General features: G+C 42.7%; 1 long non-coding RNA gene across 1 annotated transcript in view; it reads right to left on the reverse strand.

Annotated features, from left to right (window-relative positions):
* Positions 1-1288: 1288 nt before the first annotated feature.
* The window catches only part of LOC117352586, a 48014-nt gene continuing 32637 nt past the window's right edge, over positions 1289-16665 (reverse strand). The window contains exons 3-4 of the long non-coding RNA XR_004537726.1: positions 10692-10769; positions 1289-1611 (exon numbers count right to left, since the gene is read on the reverse strand). This is a non-coding gene — a long non-coding RNA (uncharacterized LOC117352586). The remainder of the gene's footprint in view (positions 1612-10691; positions 10770-16665) is intronic.

A 16665-nucleotide genomic window follows, 5' to 3' on the forward strand; every position in this document is an offset into this window, starting at 1 on the left:
AAAAAAAGGGGAGGGGGAAGTAAAACACACCACACAAACAGCCACACACTCTACACATTCACATGTATGTGTACAGCAAAGGAAAGCAAGCAAGGAGAGACAGGAACTAAGAGGTACAATGCATGCACTGGTATTTAACAGTCAAAAGCTAGAACAGTTCAGAACAAGGCCTGCCCTGTAAAAGAAGAGCTAAAGACAAAGTTTATATATATATATATATGTTTAAAAAAATCAAGGTGGGCTTTCAGATTGTATCCAACACAACAGCATGAGCAGATAAATGCAGTTGGGTTTTTAATTTCTTCTTCGTGTTGTTCACCGAGAGCAACGACAAAATTGTAAGCCCTAACTTAGCAGAAAAGAAACAAACCTAAAAAATATTTTGACTTTCAGACGTATTCATGTCCTCGTATAAACTTAAAGTTTACTCATGCCCCCAAACCCCATTTCAGGAAGTTACCTGTCATGTCCCACAGCCTCCCCTCCCTCCCACATGATTAACAAAAAAAAAATTCTGCAAGGCCGTTGAAAAATTATTGCTTTTGTGTTTGTTAGATGTAGGTGGGCATGGGTACAAAAAGAGAGAGGTTAAGTAAATTACAGTTTTGAGATTGCTCCCACTTTGACAATTGCTTATTTCAGTTTCTACCCAGGTAAAAATGTACTATTTTCTCACTCTGTTTAGCATCTACTCACCCTACACATACTGGTTAAGAAAGCCACATTGAAGACAGAAGGAAAAACAAAGTCAGTCCCATCTAAAGAACAACAATCAGTAACAAAAGTACCAACACCTTCTTAGAACATGGAAATAAAAATATAACTCCCCATCAGCGCTACCTTGCCAAGGAGCTTTATGTGTAAATTCCAAAATAGCACCATTCATCAGTGTCTCATATCCCGTGGCAGCATCTCAATCACTTACCACAAGGAAACAATGCGGTTCAAACAGCTACTTCTAAACATCAAAAGTGTACATGGATAAAATATAGAGATATACAAACATTTGATGAAATTAACTACTAGACGTGTTACATCTAAATGAAAACAAAACAAAACAAAAACCAAACAAACAAAAAACAGAGGGGGTTAGGAAGGGGGACTCTCAGCCTCTGCAATGATACTGTTAAAGGAAGCAATTGGGAGATCTGGAAGTGGAAAGGTGGAAGTTTCCCAGTGGCATATAGGCAGTTGCATTTGGTTAGTGGAAGACGTTGTTGTGGTAGAAACAGGCCTCAAGGCCCACCTGTAAATGTCTGTAAATATGGATTCACAGTATGAAACTCACTTTATGTTCATCTGTTAACTGATTTATGGTACTTTTTTTTTTTTTTCTTGTCCGACTGTAATTCTCTATAGCAAGGCTCAGAGTCCCATATAGTTGCTCATACTTCATGATTTACACAGAAACAAAATCCCAATATCTGATACCATGACCTCATCAACACCCATACACCAAATGCAATACAAATGGAAGAGTTATGATTAAAAAAAGGAGAGGTAATTGATTGTCGAGACATGGTGTCCATAGTTATTTTCTGGAGCTAGGAGTACAGCTTCCGTCTCATTGCTCTTCTTGTGGTTCACCTTGGTGGAGATCTGAAAAAGCTCCTAGATGCCGAGACACCAAATGAAAAAAAAAAAAAAAAAGAAGAACCCGTTAAATAAAATGCATGATTAGTCAGCAAGCATAGTATCTTCTTTGCATGACAGCTATTTAACATAGTAAATGAGAGTAGATGAAGAGCAGAATAGCCCAGCTGATCGGTGTCAGGTCAAAAGCGCGCCGGGACAAAGGCGCGAGCAGACAATTGAGCGCAGCGCGGAGGCGCGTGCCGAAGAAAATTACTGTTTTTAGGGCTCTGACGGGGGGGGGGCGTGGGGGGAACACCCCCACTTTACTTAATACAGATCGTGCCGCGTTGTGGGGGGTTTGGGGGGTTGTAACCCCCACATTTTACTGAAAACTTCACTTTTTCCCTGTTTTTAGGGAAAAAGTTAAGTTTACAGTAAAATGTGAGGGGTTACAACTCCCCAAACCCCCCACAACGCCGGCGCGATTTGTATTAAGTAAACTGGGGGTGCTCCCCTACAAAAACCCCCGTCGGAGCCCCTAAAAACAATAATTTTCTTCGGCGCGCGCCTCCGTCATGCGCTCAGTTGTCGGCGCGCGCCTTTGTCTTCCGCGTTGTTGTCTATGAACCCAGCTGATCTGCTCCACAGCACTTTGCCCACGTTTGATAAGTGTGCATACAATGGAATATAACACGCCCTTCATCTTTCCCCATCTGCGTCACCCTATCAAACCGCACCACTCTCTTTTAGGGATGTAACTGCATCCCCATGCAGGTTACTGCAAAAATCTAATATAGGATCAAATTACTGCTAATTTGGGCTAACTGCTGCTGTGTTCAGATTACCCAAGTTTTCCTGGGAGCTCAACACAGTTCGTATCACTGCTGAGTTGGGATCTATCTTTTGCTCTATGCTCTGTACTCATTCCATGCTTTTTGAATTTCTCACTCCTTTTTCTGTCACTTCCTCCAGAGAGTGTTTCAGGCCTTTGTCATACTTTCCATGAAAATTTGCCCCCTTGCATCTTCATATTGTGAGACTCTTAGGGGTCTTTTTATCAAGCTGCGGTAGGGGTTTAACGCGCATAATACCGCGCGTTAAACCATCCTACCATTTTTCTGTCCCAATTTAATCTTGTTTCCTTAATTGCTCTAAAACGCTATATAATGCAAATTTGCACAGCAATACAATAATATAGCACTTATCTTATTCAGGATGTCCGAGAGTATAATGTGAGGATGAGATTGCATCTCACCAGATCCTACCTTCAGAACTGGTTTGGCCCGGAAGTAGCCTTAGGCAGACCTAGGCGGCTGTAAGCGTCTCCCTAGGCCAGCGGGAGACATGTACAATGTAGGCCAGCAAAATGCTGGCCTACAATGTAAGTACACACGGCTGCTATCGTGGCAAGGGATCTCCCTACTGCGGCCACTAGTCCCCCTCCCACAAACGAACGCGGCAGGAAGGATGCCCAGTCCCTCCTGCCTGGAACAATCCCCCACTCCCCCGAATGAGAGCAGCAGGAGGGATGCCTAAACCTTTTTATAATGGCATATTCAGGTTTTAATTCTTCCCTTTCAGAAAGCCTTAAAAAAAGTTTCCTCATCCCAAAATTGGCAACTTCAACACCTCAGCGCAGACCATGTACCTAACTCAGGCACCACAAGAAAGTGTTATACACCAATCCCAACCATGCACTCAAATATCAACTCCCTCTTGCTTTCTGGCAATGGTATTCCTACAGCTCAAAATCACAACAAGAATTCTTCCTCTCTCCCTACCCCCTTCTAACAAAACACACAAGAAGAAACAAGTGGATTCAAATTGAAGTCTATTCTTTCAGCAGCTATTTTGTGTATTAACTATGTACCTTCTTGCACGTCTTCCCCTTTCATGTATATAGAGGCCTAAAATAAAGGGCATGTAACTTTATTTGTTTTTTTTTTTTCTGGGACACCCACTTCCAGTTCCTGAAGTCAAAATATAAATAATTCCAAAGTCGCCACTCAGTAAAAGAAAAACAACGAATTCAGTGACTGTGCTTGCAGAAGATAAACAGCCCTGACAGCCTTGAAATACAGCTAATAACCATAAGGCTGTATGAGGGTGGTTGAAATGTTAGGCAAAAAAAGTTAAACATCATAGTTTCCATCTTGCACACTTACCCCCTCTTTTACAAAACTGCGATAGCAGTTTCTAGTGCGGGGAGCCGCGCTGAATGGCCTGCGCTGCTCCCGCCGCTGAGTTCCTATGAGCGTCGGAAGCAGCGCGACCATTCAGCACTGCTCCTCGCGCTAGAAACTGCTATCGCAGTTTCGTAAAAGGAGGCCTTAGTCCAGCGGGTTTCCAGTTTTCTCAGAAGCTATTTTTCCTACGATACAAAAAATCTGGAAACTCGCTGGACTAAATGTATAGCCCTCGGTGGAGACTACGGGCTCCTTTTATGAAGCCACGTTAGCGGTTTAACGCACATAATAGCACGCGCTAAACTTCCGGCCGCGCTAAACGCTAACACCAGCATCGAGCTGGCGTTAGTTCTAGCCGCGTAGCGCGGGTTTAGCGCGCGCTATAAAGCTGCGTGCGCTAAAACCGCTAACGCGGTTCCGTAAAAGGAGCCCTACATTGTTTAACTTGCTTTTTTTACCAAACTTATCAAACCGCCCTCATACTTTATCATTATTCATTTTATCATCCTTATTTCCAATACAGCAGATCTTCCAGACTCAACTCTTGGCGGTGCAGAAGCGGAACGAGCCTGAAAAGTTAAAGCAGAAAACTATCAAAAAAATAAATGTTTAAGGATATAATATTGTAATAGTGAAGGACAGGTCCTCAGTTTTCACAGCTGCCTGGGGAATCCTCCCTCAAGGCACCGCTGCCAGAATAGTACAGCCAAAAGGGTATCGCCTGTGAAACATCCCTGGACCTTGCCCGGAGAAATAAGTGAAAGTGAGATAATTGTGAAAAAAAATAATGTGCTAAGAAAAGCTTCGTTCCGCTGCTCCCGTCAAAAGAAGGGTAGGACAGCAGCCACAATTTTCAAGTTTAGCCAATGCCACAGATAGCAAAAAAAAAAAATCACAATTGCTGGATAGAGGTGGAAAAAACACAGTACTTATCTGCTGAATACAATCAGGAGAACGCTGAAAATCAAGTCGCAAAAACTGAAGACCCAGAAAATCCGTGTGCTGTATGAATCTGAGTCCCGTGAACACCGAGGACCTGTCCTATTACAAATAACTTTTCAGGCTTGTTCCGCTTCTGCACCGCCAAGAATTGGGCCTGGAAGATCTTTTGCATTTGAGTAATTATACTCTTCCTTGTTTTGGGGTTCTATATTTGGATTTCATCCTTTCTTCCAGCATCTGTTACAATCTTCAACTGTACCAGCTTCATAGGCCACGTTCAGCTTTAAACATTTACTGTTACTACAGTGTTTGAGAGAAGCCAAAAACTACCACCCCGCCCCCTCCCCCCGGTCAGTACAGCCAGTTTTGCTTTTATGCCAGTTCTGCTGCCAAACTAAACAGGAATAAAAAAATAAATATGCACCTTTTATGATTGTTTATCAATTTAGTTTTCTTTTCCTATTATACTACTACTATGCTATTTCACAACCAGTTAGTTCCCACGACATTTGGATGACTGGGAAATACCCTGCCAGACAGATAGCATTTTATAAGGCAACATACTTGTTAAATGTTTTTGTTTTCTGACTGTATGATGCAATACAGAATTGGAATTTGGAATCTGTATCTCTCCACTGGCACATGAACTTAGAACTCAGACACCAGAAAAACAAACACCCAAAAACCCAGTGACCGGCTGCACATTGTCACACAGAAGAACTAGGTTTCATCTTTGTTCCTCATATCAGTGGGGCCGGAGATGCTACAGAAGGGGCGTTTGTAGCCTCTGGGGGGTGAAAGGGTTCCAATTAGTCCCTTATTGCAGGGTTTTAGAGGATGTCCTGATGTGTTGTCTATTAATGCAGTAGAAAAGCAAAGAAAGACAAACGCTGCACAATTGTCACTTTATATATGTATGCATCATCACCTTTTGTTTTTTTAATCTTACATTTCATTTCGCATTATGTTGCATACTTATTGAAATTTAGGTTTTAATGTAAATGATCTCTTTTCTTTACAGTCGATGATGGTCCCTTTAATAGCCACAGTTTGGTGTTACCACTAAACAATTGGTTATATGGTCTGAGCACTTTACAAATATATTTCTACTAGCTTTATAGCCTGTTACATTAACGGGTGCTAGAATATATGTGTGTGTGTGTCTGTCTTTATTTCTTTCTCTCTCTGTCTCCTTAGCCGCTTTCTGTATTTCTGTCTTTCTTTTGGCTGTCCACCACCACCCTGTCCATTCTCCCTTCCTTTTACCTCCCCTGTGTCCATCACCACCCCTTCACTGCTCCCATTTTACCTCCCCCCATGTCCATCAGCACCTCTTCCTGCTCCCCCTGTCCAGCAGTAGGCCTCCCTTCCTTTTCCCCCCCCCCCTGTCCATCAGATCCTCTTCCTGCTTCCCCTGTCCTGCAAGCATAGCCTTGTGTTCTGCAGTATAAGATATACTCAGTCATCTTGCAGGTGTCGGGTGCACGTGAGTATTTGGGGATCACAGTGTAGTGGTGTGCAGGCTGAGGTGCGCTTGTTAGAATCTGTGTGGGGGATGCGGGAACGGCTTTGTCAGCGCCAGAGGGCCCACTTGTGCACAGAGCGGCTGCCACAGCTATGGATGTGAAAGTCGCCTTACAAGCGCTGCCGCAGGAACGGGCCTCCTCGGAAGCAGAAGGGCATTGTAGTGTTGTTAGCTGCAGGTTGGGGAGAAGGAGGCGCTGGGAGTCGCGGCCCAGGAGTTAGTACAGGCCCGGTCCTCTGCTATTCTCCCCAGAGTTTGTGCTTTTGCTTCATAAAGCATGTTTATTGCAAAAGACAAACTCGTATAGAGAGGGTGAGTTCGGGGGGTAGCTTGGCCCAGCTTTCCTTTAGCTGTGCTGCCTTGAAGGAGGGCCGCCAGCGCGCGCGGCTGAAACCGACTCCTCCTGTCAGCCGCGATCGGCCGCTGGCTACGGTCCCGGCTGGAGTCCTGGTGAGGTAGTAAGCGCGCATGCGCACTCTTGTGGCCACATCCCGAAAGATCAGATCTCAGGGAACACGGCTTAAGAGTGCGCATGCGCGCTTAGCATATTATTATTATAGATTTATTAATTTATTTATTGTGATTTAGAGCTGTGATTAAAGAAAAGTGAGTTGATTTAATCATCACAGAATAATATCAGCTATCTCCCTAGAAGTTTGAAATATTTAATGGAAATGATTTAATATTTGTTTTTATTGAGTCATGGTATTTATGGTATTGAGGATTATGAACCCCTGAAGCAGGCATTTGCCAAAACACGGTCTGTGTCAGGTTCGTTTGAAGTGTGTTCCATGCGACTTACCTATTAAAATTTTTGCCAGCCTGAATACCATCATCATCTCTGATTGTTTTTGTCTACTAATGCAGTATCAGGGTTAACTAACGGCTAGATTCACTAAGCCCACCGATCAAGTCCCGACCACTTAGCGACCCGATTCACTAACCTTCCTCCTGATCCGATTCCGATCCGTGCATGCAAATGAGGGGAAGGGCATCCAAAAGTAGGAAGGCATAAGAACATAAGAGCTGCCATCTCCGGATCAGACCTTCGGTCCATCAAGTCCGGTGATCCGCACACGCGGAGGCCCTGCCAGGTGTACACCTGGCGTAATTTATAGTCCACCATATCTTTATATGCCTCTCTTAAGGAGATATGCATCTAGTTTGCTCTTGAAGCCCAGGATGGTCGATTCCGCAATAATCTCCTCTGGGAGGGCATTCCAGGCGTCAACCACTCTCTGAGTGAAGCAGAACCTCCTGACATTAGTCCTGAACCTGTCCCCCCTTAGCTTCATTACATGTCCTCTAGTCCGTGTCAAATTGGACAATGTAAATAATCTTCTCTGCTCTATTTTGTCGATTCCTTTCAGTATTTTGAAGGTCTCGATCATATCCCCACGCAGTCTCCTTTTCTCAAGGGAGAACAATCCTAGTGTTATAAGTCTATCCTCGTATTCCAGTTTCTCCATACCCGTCACCAGTTTTGTTGCTCGTCTCTGCACCCTCTCCAGCAGTTTTATATCCTTCTTTAGGTAGGGAGCGATTCACAAAACAATTTCAGGAACACCGACTGGGCTGTCCGATCAAAAAAAACAAGCAAATGCTGAGGACCAGTCGCTTGTGCAAAAACCCTGCTCTCTGCCCCGACTCTGTGGTTTTAGCCCGTGGTGCAGCTCCACTTTCAACCCGTGGGTTAAAACCACGGGCTCGTGATAGTTTCCACCTCTAAAACAAAAAAGTTTCCAGCTCTTCCTTCATGGTGAGCATGCGCAGACCATCTACAGGCAAAGAAGATGGTCTGCGCATGCTCAAGGATCGCTCTCCAGCGGTCCATGCAGTCGGTGGGAGGCATAGAACATAGAAACATAGAAACATAGAAAGATGACGGCAGAAAAGGGCCAAGGCCCATCAAGTCTGCCCACTCTATAGACCCTCCCCTTAATACTATACAATGTTTTACCCTGACCCACTTAGGGATCCCACATGGGTGTCCCATTTATTCTTAAAATCTGGCACGCTGCTGGCCTCGATCACCTGTACTGGAAGCTTGTTCCATTGATCAATCACTCGCTCCGTGAAGAAATACTTTCTGGTGTCGCCGTGAAATTTTCCGCCCTTGAGTTTGAGCGGGTGCCCCCTTGTGGTTGAGGGGCCTCTGAGAAGGAAAATGTTATCTTCCACTTCTATACGTCCGGTGACGTATTTAAACGTCTCAATCATGTCTCCCCTCTCCCTGCGTTCCTCGAGAGTGTAGAGCTGCAAATTGTTTAGTCTTGCCTCGTACGAGAGACCTTTAAGCCCTGAGACCATTCTGGTGGCCATCCTCTGGACCGACTCGACCCTCTGCACGTCTTTGCGATAATGTGGCCTCCAGAATTGCACGCAGTATTCCAGATGAGGTCTCACCATGGTCCTGTATAATGGCATTATGACTGCAGGCTTTCTGCTGACGAAACTTCTACGGATGCAACCCAGCATCTGTCTTGCCCTTGAGGAAGCCTTCTCCACCTGATTGGCAGATTTCATGTCTGCACTAATAATAATAATAATAATAACTTTATTCTTCTATACCGCCACAGTCGAAAGACTTCTAGGCGGTTCACATCGAAGAAGGCTGGACAATCAGTGAATTACATAAGAAATAGATAAAAGGACAACATATTACACCAAGATTGACAGAGGGAAAATATAACTTAATAAGTGGTGAGGTTTCAGTTTAGGAGATGATGATTACTCCTAAATCTCGTTCTGCTGTAGTGCTGGTCAAGGTCTCCCCGTTCAAGGTATAAGTTCTGCATGGGTTTCTGCTACCCAGGTGCATGACCTTACACTTTCCAGCATTGAAGCCCAGCTGCCAGGTTGAGGACCAGCATTCCAATGTACGCAGGTCCTGCGCCATAATATCTTGTAGATTGTCCTCGCTTACCATATTACATAGTTTGGCGTCGTCGGCGAATAATGTTACTTTACCTTGAAGCCCTTGAGTCAGATCTCCTATGAATATGTTGAAGAGGAGTGGACCCAAGACCGAGCCCTGCGGCACCCCGCTGGTCACCTCCGATGTCTCAGAGAAAGTACCGTTAACCATCACCCTCTGAAGTCTGCCACTCAGCCAATCATTGACCCATGCCGTCAGAGTCTCTCCTAACCCCATCGATTTCATCTTGTTTAACAGTCTGCGGTGTGGGACGCTGTCAAAAGCTTTACTGAAGTCCAGGTACACTATGTCTAGTGAATCTCCTTCGTCCAGTCTTTTTGTTACCCAGTCAAAGAAGTTGATGAGGTTTGATTGGCAGGACCTACCCCTGGTGAATCCATGTTGATTGGGGTCCCGTAGATTCCCTTCGTCCAAGACCGTGTCCAATTGGCGTTTGATCAGTGTTTCCATGAGTTTGCATACTATCGATGTCAGACTCACCGGTCTGTAATTTGCAGCCTCTGTCCTGCAACCCTTTTTGTGTAGAGGAACGACGTTAGCTGTTTTCCAGTCCAAGGGGACTGTCCCTGTACTCAGTGAGAGATTGAAGAGCACGGCTAACGGTTCTGCCAGGACATCACCTAACTCCCTGAGCACTCTGGGGTGCAGATTGTCCGGTCCCATGGCTTTGTCCACCTTGAGTTTTGTTAGCTCAAGGTAAACCCCGCTGGGTGTGAATTTAAAATTCCGAAACGGATCTTTTGTGTTTGACTGTGGCTTCAATTGAGGGCCGAACCCTGGCGCCTCGCAGGTGAAGACCGAGCAGAAGTATTCGTTTAGTAGTTCGGCCTTTTCGGGATCCGATTCTGCGTAATTCCCGTCCGTTTTTTTCAGGCGTACTATCCCGTTTGTGTTTTTTTTTCCTGTCACTGATATACCGGAAAAAGGATTTGTCCCCTTTCTTAATGTTGTTTGCTAGAGTTTCTTCCACTCGAAGTTTGGCCTCCCTGACTGCCGTTTTGACCTCTGTGGACTTGATCCTGTGTAGCAGTTGATCTTCGCTTTTCCCCGTGCGTTTGAAGGAAGCAAATGTGTTTTTCTTCTCCTTAACGAGACGTGAGATCTCTGTGGTGAACCACTGGGGTTTGTCTTTTCTTCGCCGTTTGTGTGATGATTTTATGTAACGGCCGGTTGCCTCGTGTATGACAGATTTCAGGGATGACCACATGTCTCTGATAGCCCTCATTTGCATTGCCCCAGTTTATGAATCAGTCGGCCTGCCTCGGATCGGCCACAGATCGGACAGGATCGGGCAGGTTAGTGAATCTAGGCCTAAGTCAGGGGAATAAAAAACTTGAGTGGATAAGCATGAAGACTCAATGCATCGCAAACTATAAAGAGCAGAAGAAATTCAAACAAAAAAAGCCAACTATTCTTCTCTGGATTTACTCAAAAAACCAGGAGAATGTTTTCCCTTTTTTTAATCAAAACTACTAAATTATTTCAAATCTGGAACAAGACATGCCACATGTGAAAATGCATATACCTCAGGAAACCTTCCATCTCCTTGGCTTGTTACATGTGAATCCTGATGGGACCAGACAGCTAACCATGACCGACAGATCTACAGAAATATAAAAAGTTTTGAAAAAAATTACTATATTAAATGTATCCTGGAACTGAGCAAGAAAACAACTTTTTACAAACTGCACGCATTAAAAAAAAAAAATCTACAGAGGCTAAGAATGAATTACCAATCTCCAAGTCATTATACAAAAAAGTCTGCATGCCACACTAATGGATCTTTTTACAAAGCCGCAATAGTGATACAGCCACACAAAAATGCACCAAAGCCGATTCAGTTCTTATGGGCTTCAGTGCATTTACCACAGCAGCATCGCTATCACAGCTTTGTAAAAGGGGCCCTAACAGAAGAACATAACATACATTTTTGAAACTACTTCTTAAGCATATGAACACAAAATGACAAGAGGATTTACATATTCAACCCTTTTTTTTCTGATAGGGGGGATTCATCAAAGGGATTAATGATTAGTACGTTAAACACACCCGTTATATTCCCAAGCAAACACACCCATTATATTCATCCAATCCTCGGACAAATAGTAGTTGACTAGAAATAACAATTTGAATGGTCAGCTATGCATTAGTCATTTAAATTCCATGTACACCAATTTTAGGCCTAGATTTAATTATGTCATTAATGCAGGACCAGGACCCATGGTCTTTTATTGAGGAAGACATGGGGGAAGCCACTGCTTTCCCTGGATTGGTACCATGGAACATTGCTCCTCCTTGGGGTTTGGCCAGGAGAGAATGGGCTACTGGGCTTGATGGACCATTGGTAAGGCTATTGTGTTCTTAATGATGCACATTTAGGAGTTCTTTTACTGAAGAGTGTTACATTTTTGCACTTAGGCACTCTAACAGCAGAAATCAGCATTTGTTAAATGCAAAGGCTGTGCGCTAATTGTTGGGGGCATACCCAACCTGTCTTTATTTATCTATTTAAAAGATTTTTCAACTGCCTATTCCTAGGCGACTGTACCAATAGCAACATACATAAAATAAAAACAAACAAGATTTGTACAAACAACAAAGATTACAGATCATTCAATGAAGACAGTTAATTCACAGAGCTCCACAATATATTACTCCAAAACCCGGAATAAACCAGAATCATCATTTATTGTAATGCTTCTACAAAAAGTGTAGTCTTGAGCTCTTTGCGGTCTAGTTTGCGGTTAGCAGATTTGTATTCTCACAGTGCACTTTTGAAAAGTCCATCAAAGACAATTGTATCGCGCCCTCAGACCGCAGAGTTCTAAGCGGTCGATAGATTGCCATAACTTGCAATAAATACCAGGGAATCCCATGGTAAATGACTTTGAACACCAGTACTAATGTCTTGAAAATAACACGGAAACGTACAGGTAACCAATGGAGTTTCCTCAACCAAGGTGTTATGTGTTCAAACTTGAATTAACACATCTATCACTGTGTGTAAAAGCTGGTTGCAATTAGCATGGCTGCACTTAGCACAGGGGTCTCAAAGTCCCTCCTTGAGAGCCGCAATCCAGTCGGGTTTCCAGGATTTCCCCAATGAATATGCATGAGATCTATGTGTATGCACTGCTTTCAATGCACATTCATTGGAGAAATCCTGAAAACCCAACTGGATTGTGGCCCTCAAGGAGGGACTTTGAGATCGCTGACTTAGCACATATCGAGGCAGCTCTACGTGAAGTTACGCTAACCTAGGCTCCAGAAAAAAGAGGACGGATTGAGACATAAGGGATTTACTTCCATTGCTTTCAGTGGAAGTAACACATAGATGTCTCAGTCTGCCCTAATTACTTCTGGGGAGAAATATTGTTCTTTAGAATTGTGAAAAAACATTCAAAATCAAAATGGTTGGAGAAAAACCCCCACCATTTCATTGGCAGGAAAAAAACATGGAATTTTCATCGACACAGCCACTGCGTAGAAAAAGACATTATTTGTTTTGATGTTACACCTGGAAAAAGTGAGATTTAGCTACAAATGTAAGCTAGCCTGCCCCAGTCTTAGCTATTTGTTTTAAAATCAGGGGGTATTAACAGTGTAAGTGCTAAGGATTACAAAAATAATAATACCCCCCCCCCACACACACTTTTAACAAGCTGCGCTATAGGTTTGTAGCGCGGGCCGGCGAGGAATTCTATGAGCATCGGAGCATTTACCACGCCGGCTTGTGCAATATGTGCAGACTTAAAATTTCACACGGGAGCAATAACAGATTTTCACAGCTGTCTTTAGTGAATGGTGATTGCCAATTTTCAGGTAAGAATAAAAAGATAATTAAAAGTTTTTGTTGGCTGTAAATATTTATACTGTATATTTTATTTTTTCGTTCCTTGCTGTATAGCAACTGAGTATTTAATAAATCTAATGAAAATGACAAATCAAATGTGATACTTGTAATGCTAGTATGAGATCACAACCATCTTAGAACAAACAGTGGGGATTAACTACTAGCATTCTGGCATGGGAGTGAGTTATTCAAACTTCATTTTATAAAATATTCTTATCACTTCTTTTTCATGCTTGCCAATGAAAATATACTGCTGTAATCCTACTGATATGACACAGACTTCCCAATGATACAAAGTGAGATGTTTCTAAGCCATGGACATGTTTTCTCATCCTGCAAAAGATTCCAGTAAGCATGGAGGATACTGGTCTGAAACGTGTTGAAACTTAGCTCTGTGCTGAATTTTTTTGTACAAATTTGAGGAACCTTGGCCATCGCTGTTGCTTTGCATACTATAAGCCAACCATTCATAATTATATTATCGGGTTAAAGACATCAACATGTTGCATGAACAAGAATTGGCAACCTCCAGCATATGTGCTGCATGATGGCATGTGAGCACATTCCTCTTGGCATGCTACAGTGTTGGCACTCGAAGCATATAATGTGTGTCACAAGTTCAGCACAGTTGCCTCAAGTGTTTTAATAATGCCAGCATTAAGCATCCTGGAGGCAGGCTTTATTCAAGGGTAAAAGAGGAAGAAATGTTCCGTTTCATTAGGATATCATGGCAGGAGGTTTCACAAATGGCACTGGTTGGCTTCTCTGTCCCCACCCCCTTCAATCACTTTCCCTTGGGGAAATGCTTGTTTCTTTAAAGTGATTTTAAAAAAATGCAACGTATTAGAAGGTAAGTATGGTAAATATTCTATTTGCTGACTCGATGGGGTTGGAAGAGCCTCAAAAATGTTGTTCTTTGGGTGGCCTTGATGCTTGTGCTTAAAATGATTTTAAAGTTTTGGACAACGAACTCAGCGCAGGAAATGGCAGATTTGCACTCAGAGAGAACAGTGATGACTCCACCTAAAAGATTCTACTTTGCTTTATGGAAGCAGTACTGGCAGGTTCGCCTACTGACAGATGCACAAGATTCAATCTTAAAGAATGGGGAAGTGGGCCTTATGATACCTAGGTTCTTTGACCTTACCTATTACTTTCTCCGTAACTCTGCTTTGAAATGGACAGACCTAAAGCTAGTTACGGAGTAGAAGTTTTAGTTCTCTTTTGCTGGTCTCTGTTTTATGGTTTGTATTCTCTTAAATTGCTTGTCTCAGGTTGTACATGAATGGCTGGGGAGGAATATAGGGCAGGGATGAGGGGGTTAGGGTTGGGGTATGGTGGATGAGTAGGGAGATAGGGGTAGAATGGGGTTTATACAAAAACTTGGGGCCATCGGTGCAGTATTCTGTGCTTGTTTAATGTTTTTAATTGCTTTGCATTAGCTAAATTCTATCCCATGTAAATTGTGCTTTGTTTTTGTAGAATTCTGTTTATGTGATTCTGTTGGCTCTAATAAAAAAAAGATATTTCATAAAACACACACAAACAAAAATATTCAGACAACATATTAAAGAACCCAATAAACATAGACATGATTTTATATTGTACCCAGTTTAGGGTGGAATGTTATGGAAAGTGGAATATTTTTATTAATAGTTTGCAGCATAAGATACTGGTTACTAATCTTTGAAAGTTCTTACTTAACTTCATATACATAATCAGAAACCTAGGATTGTTTAAAAAAAAGATACCACTAGGAGGGCCAAGACACATTCTTGAAAGAGATACATTTAGTCAAACATAGGTAGAATTCTTTAGCTGATTTACAATACCTAGGATGCACTCTAATCCAACTGAAATTGGTCTTGGATTGGCCTTCGTGGAGACAGGATATTGGACTAGATGGACCATTTGTCTGACCCAGTAAGGCTATTCTTATGTCTTTTAAGCTGGTCAAACTCCAATTTACTTACAAGTACTAGGTTAGAAAAGTTTACATACACCCCTCTTCCAATTTACAGTCAGGCTCTGGTAAGGCTTTGTCTATTCAGGTCACTGAGAATAGTAATTTTTTAAAAAAGTAGTTTACTTCTAATCCAGGAACTGGCAATGGACCTTATAGCCCACAGTCTATCTAGGTGCCCCCCAAAGTACAATGAAGACCTATGGGTCAATGCTCAAAACCTAACACCAGAAGTTGACTCAATTAGCAAGGGACGAGCATACATGTTAATGTGTGCAAAGAATGTTCAGAGGGCTCTTATTCGGAAAATGTGTGCCAAAGAATGCACTATGATGTCAATGAGGTCATTTAGTATTCCTTCCCAGTGCTCAGAGAACACTGCATCAACAAATGTTGCCCTTACCACCAGGTCAGGGGTGATGAAAGATTTTGAAGAGAGCATTTCTTCCGAATTTCTCACTTTAAACTGCCAGTTTTATGTTCTTATAGAAGCGGAAGGAAGCCCGTGCAGCCAAAAATCGCTGATCGTGAACAAAAAAAGTGTGCAAGTTTGAGCAAAACAGAAAGTGCAAGCACACATTGGTGCCATTCTGTGCTTAAATATGAGCTTCTCAAGAGAAAACAATTTTTGAAACACATACATATATAAAGGCGCAGAAATACAGCGCAGGTGTGCTCACACTTTTCGGTCTTTCCTGAAGTATGTGCACAAGAGTTTCGTGATAAGAGCAGGTCTTGTGCACATCCATCAGGCACGTTCCTCCCATTTGCTTTTGCATTCATTGCTCGTGGTTAATATTCTTAATGGCGAAAGGTAAATAGTGGGGTTCCCCAGGGGGTCTGTGAGGGGACCACTGCTTTTTAACATGTTTATCAATGATCTAGAGATAAGAATAACTAGTGAGATAATTAAATCAACTGATGACACAAAGCTGTTCAAAGTTGTTAAATCACAAGAGGATTGTGAAAAATTGCAAGAGGACCTTGGGAGGCTGGAAGACTGGGTGTCAAAATGGCAGATGACATTTAATGTGAACAAGTGCAAAGTGACGCATGTGGGAAAGAGGAATCCGAACTATAGCTACGTGATACAATGTTTCATGTTAGGAATCGCTGCCCAGGAAAAGGATCTAGGTGTCATTGGTGAGCATACATTGAAGCCCTCAGCTCAGCATGTGGTGTTGGCTAAGAAAGCAAATAGAATGTTAGGAATTATCAGGAAAGGAATGGAAAACAAAGATGAAAATGTTCTCTCAGGGTTTCCACAGTTGGCATCATGCATGTTGCATGTTTCTGGGTTTCGCTGCATCTTGTCAGGACATGACGCAGTGAGACCCAGAAACATGCAACAAGAAAGTTGAAAATGTTATAATGCCTTTGTATTGCTCTATGGTGTGGCTGCACCTTAAGTACTGTGTGCAGTTCTGATAGCCACATCTCAAAAACTATATAGCGGAATTGGAAAAGGTATAGAGAAGAGCAACAAAAATAATAAAAGGGATGGTAAACTTCCCTATGAGGAAAGGCTAAAGTGATTACGGATCTTCTGCCTGGAACAGAGACAGCTCTGAGAGGAATGGAACGAGTAGATGTGAATTGCTTGTTTTCTCTTTCCAAAAATACTAGGACTACTGGGCATGTGATGAAACTACTAAGTAGCAGATTTAAAACAAACCGGAGAAA

This window comes from Geotrypetes seraphini, chromosome 1 (assembly GCF_902459505.1).
Source record: "Geotrypetes seraphini chromosome 1, aGeoSer1.1, whole genome shotgun sequence".
NCBI classification, from domain to species: domain Eukaryota; kingdom Metazoa; phylum Chordata; class Amphibia; order Gymnophiona; family Dermophiidae; genus Geotrypetes; species Geotrypetes seraphini.